The following is a 10,000-nucleotide window of genomic DNA, read 5'->3' on the forward strand; positions in this document are numbered from 1 at the left end:
TCATCTTGAGCACCGGAAGAGAGGGCCGGCGACGTGGCGAAGCGTGGCCGGCGGAGAGGCGTCTTGGTCGGATGAATGGAGCGTGGGGCGCGGCCCGCGGAGGTCATCTTGAGCACCATAGGAGGGGGCCGGCGACGAGGCGAAGCGTGGCCGGCGGAGGGGCCCCTCGGCCGGATTGGGAGAATGAGAAAATTCCCCATATTTTTTCCTCCGCGGCGGAGGTACCAGGGGTCGGCCCGCCCGGAAGGAGAGGGCCGGCGAGGAGGCCGAGTGCGGCCGGGAAAGAGGCCTCTCGGTCGGATTGAAAACTTGGAGTTTGCAGCGCCGGAAGGGGCCGGCGAGGAGGCCGAGTGCGGCCGGGAGGGAGGCCTCTCGGTCGGATTGAAAACTTGGAGTTTGCAGCGCCGGAAGGGGCCGGCGAGGAGGCCGAGTGCGGCCGGGAAAGAGGCCACTCGGTCGGATTGAAAACTTGGAGTTTGCAAGCCGGAAGGGGCCGGCGAGGAGGCCGAGTGCGGCCGGGAAAGAGGCCACTCGGTCGGATTGAAAACTTGGAGTTTGCAGCGCCGGAAGGGGCCGGCGAGGAGGCCGAGTGCGGCCGGGAAAGAGGCCACTCGGTCGGATTGGGAGTTTGAAAAAAATCCCCCATTCATTTCCAATGGCGGAGGTACCAGGGGCAAGGCTGGGGGTACCAGGGGCGAAGCTGGCTGGGGGTACCAGGGGTAAGGCTGAGGGTACCAGGGGTGCCGCTGGGGGTACCAGGGGTAAGGCTGAGGGTACCAGGGGTGCCGCTGAGGGTACCAGGGGTGCCGCTGGGGGTACCAGGGGTAGGGCTGGAGGTACCAGGGGTGCCGCTGGGGGTACCAGGGGTAAGGCTGAGGGTACCAGGGGTGCCGCTGGGGGTACCAGGGGTAAGGCTGAGGGTACCAGGGGTGCCGCTGGGGGTACCAGGGGTAAGGCTGAGGGTACCAGGGGTGCCGCTGGGGGTACCAGGGGTAAGGCTGAGGGTACCAGGGGTGCCGCTGGGGGTACCAGGGGTGCCGCTGAGGGTACCAGGGGTAGGGCTGGAGGTACCAGGGGTGCCGCTGAGGGTACCAGGGGTAAAGAGCGGGCCGGCCCGGCGGGCGAGTGTGGCCGGGAAAGAGGCCTCTCGGTCGGATTGGGAGTTTGAAAAAAATCCCCCATTCATTTCCAATGGCGGAGGTACCAGGGGCAAGGCTGGGGGTACCAGGGGTAAAGAGCGGGCCGGCCCGGCGGGCGAGTGTGGCCGGAAAAGGGGCCTCTTGGTCGGATTGGGAGTTTGAAAAAATTCCCCCATTCATTTTCAATGGCGGGGGTACCAGGGGTAGAGCTGGGGGTACCAGGGGTAAAGAGCGGGCCGGCCCGGCGTGCGAGTTTGGCCGGAAAAGGGGCCTCTTGGTCGTATTGGGAGTTTGAAAAAATTCCCCCATTCATTTTCAATGGCGGAGGTACCAGGGGCAAGGCTGGGGGTACCAGGGGCGAAGCTGGCTGGGGGTACCAGGGGTAAGGCTGAGGGTACCAGGGGTGCAGCTGAGGGTACCAGGGGTAAGGTTGAGGGTACCAGGGGTGTTGCTGGGGGTACCAGGGGTCACCATTCATTTTCAATGGGGGAGGTACCAGGGGCAAGGCTGGGGGTACCAGGGGTGTTGCTGGGGGTACCAGGGGTAAAGAGCGGGCCGGCCCGGCGGGCGAGTGTGGCCGGAAAAGGGGCCTCTTGCTCGGATTGGGAGTTTGAAAAAATTCCCCCATTCATTTTCAATGGCAGATGTACCAGGGGTCGGTGTCCGCCAGACGGCGGTGTGGTAGGCAAAAGGCGGGCCGGCTCGGCGAGCGTGCGTGCCCGGGAAAAAGGCCTCTTGGCCGGCGTGAGAGTTTAATAATAGCGGGCCGGCTCATCGAGCGTGCGTGCCCGGGAAAAGGGCCTCTTGGCCGGCGTGAGAGTTTAATAATAGCGGGCCGGCCCGGCGAGCGTGCGTGCCCGGGAAAAAGGCCTCCTTGCAGGCGTGAGCGTTTAATAATAGCGGGCCGGCCCGGCGAGCGTGCGTGCCCGGGAAAAAGGCCTCCTTGCAGGCGTGAGAGTTTAATAATAGCGGGCCGGCCCGGCGAGCGTGCGTGCCCGGGAAAAAGGCCTCCTTGCAGGCGTGAGAGTTTAATAATAGCGGGCCGGCTCGGCGAGCGTGCGTGCACGGGAAAAAGGCCTCTTGGCCGGCGTGAGAGTTTAATAATAGCGGGCCGGCCCGGCGAGCGTGCGTGCCCGGGAAAAAGGCCTCCTTGCAGGCGTGAGAGTTTAATAATAGCGGGCCGGCTCATCGAGCGTGCGTGCCCGGGAAAAGGGCCTCCTTGCAGGCGTGAGAGTTTAATAATAGCGGGCCGGCTCTGCGAGCGTGCGTGCCCGGGAAAAGGGCCTCTTGGCCGGCCTGAGCGTTTAATAATAGCGGGCCGGCTCATCGAGCGTGCGTGCCCGGGAAAAGGGCCTCTTGGCCGGCCTGAGCGTTTAATAATAGCGGGCCGGCCCCGCGAGCGTGCGTGCCCGGGAAAAAGGCCTCCTTGCAGGCGTGAGAGTTTAATAATAGCGGGCCGGCTCATCGAGCGTGCGTGCCCGGGAAAAGGGCCTCCTTGCAGGCGTGAGAGTTTAATAATAGCGGGCCGGCTCGGCGAGCGTGCGTGCCCGGGAAAAGGGCCTCTTGGCCGGCGTGAGAGTTTAATAATAGCGGGCCGGCCCCGCGAGCGTGCGTGCCCGGGAAAAAGGCCTCCTTGCAGGGGTGAGAGTTTAATAATAGCGGGCCGGCCCGGCGAGCGTGCGTGCCCGGGAAAAAGGCCTCCTTGCAGGCGTGAGCGTTTAATAATAGCGGACCGGCTCTGCGAGCGTGCGTGCCCGGGAAAAGGGCCTCTTGGCCGGCCTGAGCGTTTAATAATAGCGGGCCGGCCCGGCGAGCGTGCGTGCCCGGGAAAAAGGCCTCTTGGCCGGCTTGGGGGATTGAAAAAAAATCCCCCATTCATTTTCAACGGGAGGGGTCGGCGGTACCGCTTGGTGTCCGCCAGACGGCGGTGTGGTAGGCAAATGGCGGGCCTGCACGGCGAGCGTGCGTGCCCGGGAAAAAGGCCTCCTTGCAGGCGTGAGAGTTTAATAATAGCGGGCCGGCCCGGAGAGCGTGCGTGCCCGGGAAAAAGGCCTCTTGGCCGGCGTGAGAGTTTAATAATAGCGGGCCGGCCCGGCGAGCGTGCGTGCCCGGGAAAAAGGCCTCCTTGCAGGCGTGAGCGTTTAATAATAGCGGGCCGGCTCATCGAGCGTGCGTGCCCGGGAAAAGGGCCTCTTGGCCGGCGTGAGAGTTTAATAATAGCGGGCCGGCTCATCGAGCGTGCGTGCCCGGGAAAAAGGCCTCTTGGCCGGCTTGGGGGATTGAAAAAAAAATCCCCCATTCATTTTCAACGGGAGGGGTCGGCGGTACCGCTTGGTGTCCGCCAGACGGCGGTGTGGTAGGCAAATGGCGGGCCTGCACGGCGAGCGTGCGTGCCCGGGAAAAAGGCCTCCTGGCCGGCGTGAGAGTTTAATAATAGCGGGCCGGCTCTGCGAGCGTGCGTGCCCGGGAAAAAGGCCTCCTTGCAGGCGTGAGAGTTTAATAATAGCGGGCCGGCTCGGCGAGCGTGCGTGCCCGGGAAAAAGGCCTCCTTGCAGGCGTAAGAGTTTAATAATAGCGGGCCGGCTCATCGAGCGTGCGTGCCCGGGAAAAAGGCCTCTTGGCCGGCGTGAGAGTTTAATAATAGCGGGCCGGCCCGGCGAGCGTGCGTGCCCGGGAAAAAGGCCTCCTTGCAGGCGTGAGTGTTTAATAATAGCGGGCCGGCTCATCGAGCTGTGCGTGCCCGGGAAAAGGGCCTCTTGGCCGGCGTGAGAGTTTAATAATAGCGGGCCGGCCCCGCGAGCGTGCGTGCCCGGGAAAAAGGCCTCCTTGCAGGCGTAAGAGTTTAATAATAGCGGGCCGGCTCATCGAGCGTGCGTGCCCGGGAAAAAGGCCTCTTGGCCGGCTTGGGGGATTGAAAAAAAATCCCCCATTCATTTTCAACGGGAGGGGTCGGCGGTACCGCTTGGTGTCCGCCAGACGGCGGTGTGGTAGGCAAATGGCGGGCCTGCACGGCGAGCGTGCGTGCCCGGGAAAAATGCCTCCTGGCCGGCGTGAGAGTTTAATAATAGCGGGCCGGCTCGGCGAGCGTGCGTGCCCGGGAAAAAGGCCTCTTGGCCGGCGTGAGAGTTTAATAATAGCGGGCCGGCTCGGCGAGCGTGCGTGCCCGGGAAAAGGGCCTCTTGGCCGGCGTGAGAGTTTAATAATAGCGGGCCGGCTCAGCGAGCGTGCGTGCCCGGGAAAAAGGCCTCCTTGCAGGCGTGAGAGTTTAATAATAGCGGGCCGGCTCATCGAGCGTGCGTGCCCGGGAAAAGGGCCTCTTGGCCGGCGTGAGAGTTTAATAATAGCGGGCCGGCTCATCGAGCGTGCGTGCCCGGGAAAAAGGCCTCTTGGCCGGCTTGGGGGATTGTAAAAAAAAATCCCCCATTCATTTTCAACGGGAGGGGTCGGCGGTACCGCGTGGTGTCCGCCAGACGGCGGTGTGGTAGGCAAATGGCGGGCCTGCACGGCGAGCGTGCGTGCCCGGGAAAAATGCCTCCTGGCCGGCGTGAGAGTTTAATAATAGCGGGCCGGCTCATCGAGCGTGCGTGCCCGGGAAAAAGGCCTCCTTGCAGGCGTGAGAGTTTAATAATAGCGGGCCGGCTCGGCGAGCGTGCGTGCCCGGGAAAAAGGCCTCCTTGCAGGCGTAAGAGTTTAATAATAGCGGGCCGGCTCATCGAGCGTGCGTGCCCGGGAAAAAGGCCTCTTGGCCGGCTTGGGGGATTGAAAAAAAATCCCCCATTCATTTTCAACGGGAGGGGTCGGCGGTACCGCTTGGTGTCCGCCAGACGGCGGTGTGGTAGGCAAATGGCGGGCCTGCACGGCGAGCGTGCGTGCCCGGGAAAAATGCCTCCTGGCCGGCGTGAGAGTTTAATAATAGCGGGCCGGCTCGGCGAGCGTGCGTGCCCGGGAAAAAGGCCTCTTGGCCGGCGTGAGAGTTTAATAATAGCGGGCCGGCTCGGCGAGCGTGCGTGCCCGGGAAAAGGGCCTCTTGGCCGGCGTGAGAGTTTAATAATAGCGGGCCGGCTCAGCGAGCGTGCGTGCCCGGGAAAAAGGCCTCCTTGCAGGCGTGAGAGTTTAATAATAGCGGGCCGGCTCATCGAGCGTGCGTGCCCGGGAAAAGGGCCTCTTGGCCGGCGTGAGAGTTTAATAATAGCGGGCCTGAGAGTTTAATAATAGCGGGCCGGCTCGGCGAGCGTGCGTGCCCGGGAAAAGGGCCTCTTGGCCGGCGTGAGAGTTTAATAATAGCGGGCCGGCTCATCGAGCGTGCGTGCCCGGGAAAAGGGCCTCTTGGCCGGCGTGAGAGTTTAATAATAGCGGGCCGGCCCGGCGAGCGTGCGTGCCCGGGAAAAAGGCCTCCTTGCAGGCGTGAGAGTTTAATAATAGCGGGCCGGCCCGGCGAGCGTGCGTGCCCGGGAAAAAGGCCTCCTTGCAGGCGTGAGAGTTTAATAATAGCGGGCCGGCCCGGCGAGCGTGCGTGCCCGGGAAAAAGGCCTCCTTGCAGGCGTGAGAGTTTAATAATAGCGGGCCGGCCCGGCGAGCGTGCGTGCCCGGGAAAAAGGCCTCCTTGCAGGCGTGAGAGTTTAATAATAGCGGGCCGGCCCGGCGAGCGTGCGTGCCCGGGAAAAAGGCCTCCTTGCAGGCGTGAGAGTTTAATAATAGCGGGCCGGCTCCGCGAGCGTGCGTGGCCGGGAAAAAGGCCTCTTGGCCGGCGTGAGAGTTTAATAATAGCGGGCCGGCTCATCGAGCGTGCGTGCCCGGGAAAAGGGCCTCTTGGCCGGCGTGAGAGTTTAATAATAGCGGGCCGGCTCATCGAGCGTGCGTGCCCGGGAAAAGGGCCTCTTGGCCGGCGTGAGAGTTTAATAATAGCGGGCCGGCCCGGCGAGCGTGCGTGCCCGGGAAAAAGGCCTCCTTGCAGGCGTGAGAGTTTAATAATAGCGGGCCGGCCCGGCGAGCGTGCGTGCCCGGGAAAAAGGCCTCCTTGCAGGCGTGAGAGTTTAATAATAGCGGGCCGGCCCGGCGAGCGTGCGTGCCCGGGAAAAAGGCCTCCTTGCAGGCGTGAGAGTTTAATAATAGCGGGCCGGCCCGGCGAGCGTGCGTGCCCGGGAAAAAGGCCTCCTTGCAGGCGTGAGAGTTTAATAATAGCGGGCCGGCTCCGCGAGCGTGCGTGCCCGGGAAAAAGGCCTCCTTGCAGGCGTGAGAGTTCAATAATAGCGGGCCGGCCCGGCGAGCGTGCGTGCCCGGGAAAAAGGCCTCTTGGCCGGCGTGAGAGTTTAATAATAGCGGGCCGGCCCCGCGAGCGTGCGTGCCCGGGAAAAAGGCCTCCTTGCAGGGGTGAGAGTTTAATAATAGCGGGCCGGCCCGGCGAGCGTGCGTGCCCGGGAAAAAGGCCTCTTGGCCGGCGTGGGAGATTGAAAAAATTCCCCCATTCATTTTCAATGGCGGGGGTACCAGGGGTAGAGCTGGGGGTACCAGGGGTAAAGAGCGGGCCGGCCCGGCGTGCGAGTTTGGCCGGAAAAGAGGCCTCTTGGTCGGATTGGGAGATTGAAAAAATTCCCCCATTCATTTTCAATGGCGGGGGTACCAGGGGTAGAGCTGGGGGTACCAGGGGTAAAGAGCGGGCCGGCCCGGCGTGCGAGTTTGGCCGGAAAAGAGGCCTCTTGGTCGGATTGGGAGATTGAAAAAATTCCCCCATTCATTTTCAATGGCGGGGGTACCAGGGGTAGAGCTGGGGGTACCAGGGGTAAAGAGCGGGCCGGCCCGGCGTGCGAGTTTGGCCGGAAAAGAGGCCTCTTGGTCGGATTGGGAGATTGAAAAAATTCCCCCATTCATTTTCAATGGCGGGGGTACCAGGGGTAGAGCTGGGGGTACCAGGGGTAAAGAGCGGGCCGGCCCGGCGTGCGAGTGTGGCCGGGAAAGAGCCCTCCTGGCCGGCCTGGGAGATTGAAAAAAATTCCCCCATTCATTTTCAATGGCGGGGGTACCAGGGGTAAAGAGCGGGCCGGCCCAGCGTGCGAGTTTGGCCGGGAAAGGGGCCTCCTGGCCGGCCTGGGGGATTAAAAAAATTCCCCCATTCATTTTCAATGGCGGGGGTACCAGGGGTAGCAGTACCGATTTTGGTCGTTAGGGGCGCTGTAGTAGGTAAACCAGATATGCGGAGTTAGGGGGTCAAGAAGGCGAAAGGCTTAGAAAGTGACCGTTCACCAAAATACTTTCCGAAACGTATATAGGGGGGCATGTGTCGGACGAGTCACCATGCTTTCTCGATGCTGGAGGTACCAGGGGCACAAAGTTGGCCGGGAAAGATGCCTCTTAGGCGGATTGAAAGCATGAGAAAATGCCCCCCATTCATTTTCAATGGCGGAGAGCGGGCCGGCCCCGCAGCCGAGTGTGGCCGGCGGAGAGGCGTCTCGGTCGGATGAATGAAGCGTGGAGCCGGCCTCTGACGGCGGAGCTCCGCACTTTCGAATATTTTCTATCTCCCCCTCCGGGCGGTCGACGGCAGTTGGGAAGGCCGCCCGAGAGGCGCCCGGGGCGGATACCTCGGGCGAAAAGCCGGCCTCTGACGGCGGAGCTCCGCACTTTCGAATATTTTCTATTTCCCCCTCCGGGCGGTCGACGGCAGTTGGGAAGGCCGCCCGAGAGGCGCCCGGGGCGGATACCTCGGGCGAAAAGCCGGCCTCTGACGGCGGAGCTCCGCACTTTCGAATATTTTCTATTTCCCCCTCCGGGCGGCCGACGGCAGTTGGGAAGGCCGCCCGAGAGGCGCCCGGGGCGGATACCTCGGGCGAAAAGCCGGCCTCTGACGGCGGAGCTCCGCACTTTCGAATATTTTCTATTTCCCCCTCCGGGCGGTCGACGGCAGTTGGGAAGGCCGCCCGAGAGGCGCCCGGGGCGGATACCTCGGGCGAAAAGCCGGCCTCTGACGGCGGAGCTCCGCACTTTCGAATATTTTCTATTTCCCCCTCCGGGCGGTCGACGGCAGTTGGGAAGGCCGCCCGAGAGGCGCCCGGGGCGGATACCTCGGGCGAAAAGCCGGCCTCTGACGGCGGAGCTCCGCACTTTCGAATATTTTCTATCTCCCCCTCCGGGCGGCCGACGGCAGTTGGGAAGGCCGCCCGAGAGGCGCCCGGGGCGGATACCTCGGGCGAAAAGCCGGCCTCTGACGGCGGAGCTCCGCACTTTCGAATATTTTCTATTTCCCCCTCCGGGCGGCCGACGGCAGTTGGGAAGGCCGCCCGAGAGGCGCCCGGGGCGGATACCTCGGGCGAAAAGCCGGCCTCTGACGGCGGAGCTCCGCACTTTCGAATATTTTCTATTTCCCCCTCCGGGCGGCCGACGGCAGTTGGGAAGGCCGCCCGAGAGGCGCCCGGGGCGGATACCTCGGGCGAAAAGCCGGCCTCTGACGGCGGAGCTCCGCACTTTCGAATATTTTCTATTTCCCCCTCCGGGCGGCCGACGGCAGTTGGGAAGGCCGCCCGAGAGGCGCCCGGGGCGGATACCTCGGGCGAAAAGCCGGCCTCTGACGGCGGAGCTCCGCACTTTCGAATATTTTCTATTTCCCCCTCCGGGCGGCCGACGGCAGTTGGGAAGGCCGCCCGAGAGGCGCCCCGGGGCGGATACCTCGGGCGAAAAGCCGGCCTCTGACGGCGGAGCTCCGCACTTTCGAATATTTTCTATTTCCCCCTCCGGGCGGCCGACGGCAGTTGGGAAGGTCGCCCGAGAGGCGCCCCGGGGCGGATACCCCGGGCGAAAAGCCGGCCTCTGACGGCGGAGCTCCGCACTTTCGAATATTTTCTATTTCCCCCTCCGGGCGGCTGACGGCAGGTGGGAAGGCCGCCCATTCATTTTCAATGGCGGAGGTACCAGGGGTGCCGCTGAGGGTACCAGGGGTGCCGCTGAGGGTACCAGGGGTGCAGCTGAGGGTACCAGGGGTGCCGCTGAGGGTACCAGGGGTGCCGCTGAGGGTACCAGGGGTACGGCTGAGGGTACCAGGGGTGCCGCTGAGGGTACCAGGGGTGCCGCTGAGGGTACCAGGGGTGCCGCTGAGGGTACCAGGGGTGCCGCTGAGGGTACCAGGGGTTCGGCTGAGGGTACCAGGGGTACGGCTGAGGGTACCAGGGGTGCCGCTGAGGGTACCAGGGGTGCCGCTGAGGGTACCAGGGGTGCGGCTGAGGGTACCAGGGGTAAGGCTGAGGGTACCAGGGGTGCCGCTGAGGGTACCAGGGGTGCGGCTGAGGGTACCAGGGGTAAGGCTGAGGGTACCAGGGGTAAGGCTGAGGGTACCAGGGGTAAGGCTGAGGGTACCAGGGGTACGGCTGGAGGTACCAGGGGTAAGGCTGGAGGTACCAGGGGTAAGGCTGGAGGTACCAGGGGTAAGGCTGGAGGTACCAGGGGTTAGGCTGGAGGTACCAGGGGTAAGGCTGGGGGTACCAGGGGTAAGGCTGAGGGTACCAGGGGCGAAGCTGGCTGGGGGTACCAGGGGTTGGGCTGAGGGTACCAGGGGTTGGGCTGAGGGTACCAGGGGTAAGGCTGAGGGTACCAGGGGCGAAGCTGGCTGGGGGTACCAGGGGTGTTGCTGAGGGTACCAGGGGTGCCGCTGAGGGTACCAGGGGTTAGGCTGGGGGTACCAGGGGTTGAGCTGAGGGTACCAGGGGTAAGGCTGAGGGTACCAGGGGTGTTGCTGGGGGTACCAGGGGTCGCCATTCATTTTCAATGGGGGAGGTACCAGGGGTAGGGCTGGGGGTACCAGGGGTAAAGAGCGGACCGGCTCGCCGGCCGAGCGTGGCCGAAAAAGAGGCCTCCTGGCCGGATTGAGAAATTAA

Source organism: Hippocampus guttulatus, unplaced genomic scaffold (assembly GCF_054856545.1).
Source record: "Hippocampus guttulatus isolate MCC_2025c unplaced genomic scaffold, RoL_Hgut_1.0 HiC_scaffold_116, whole genome shotgun sequence".
NCBI lineage: Eukaryota > Metazoa > Chordata > Actinopteri > Syngnathiformes > Syngnathidae > Hippocampus > Hippocampus guttulatus.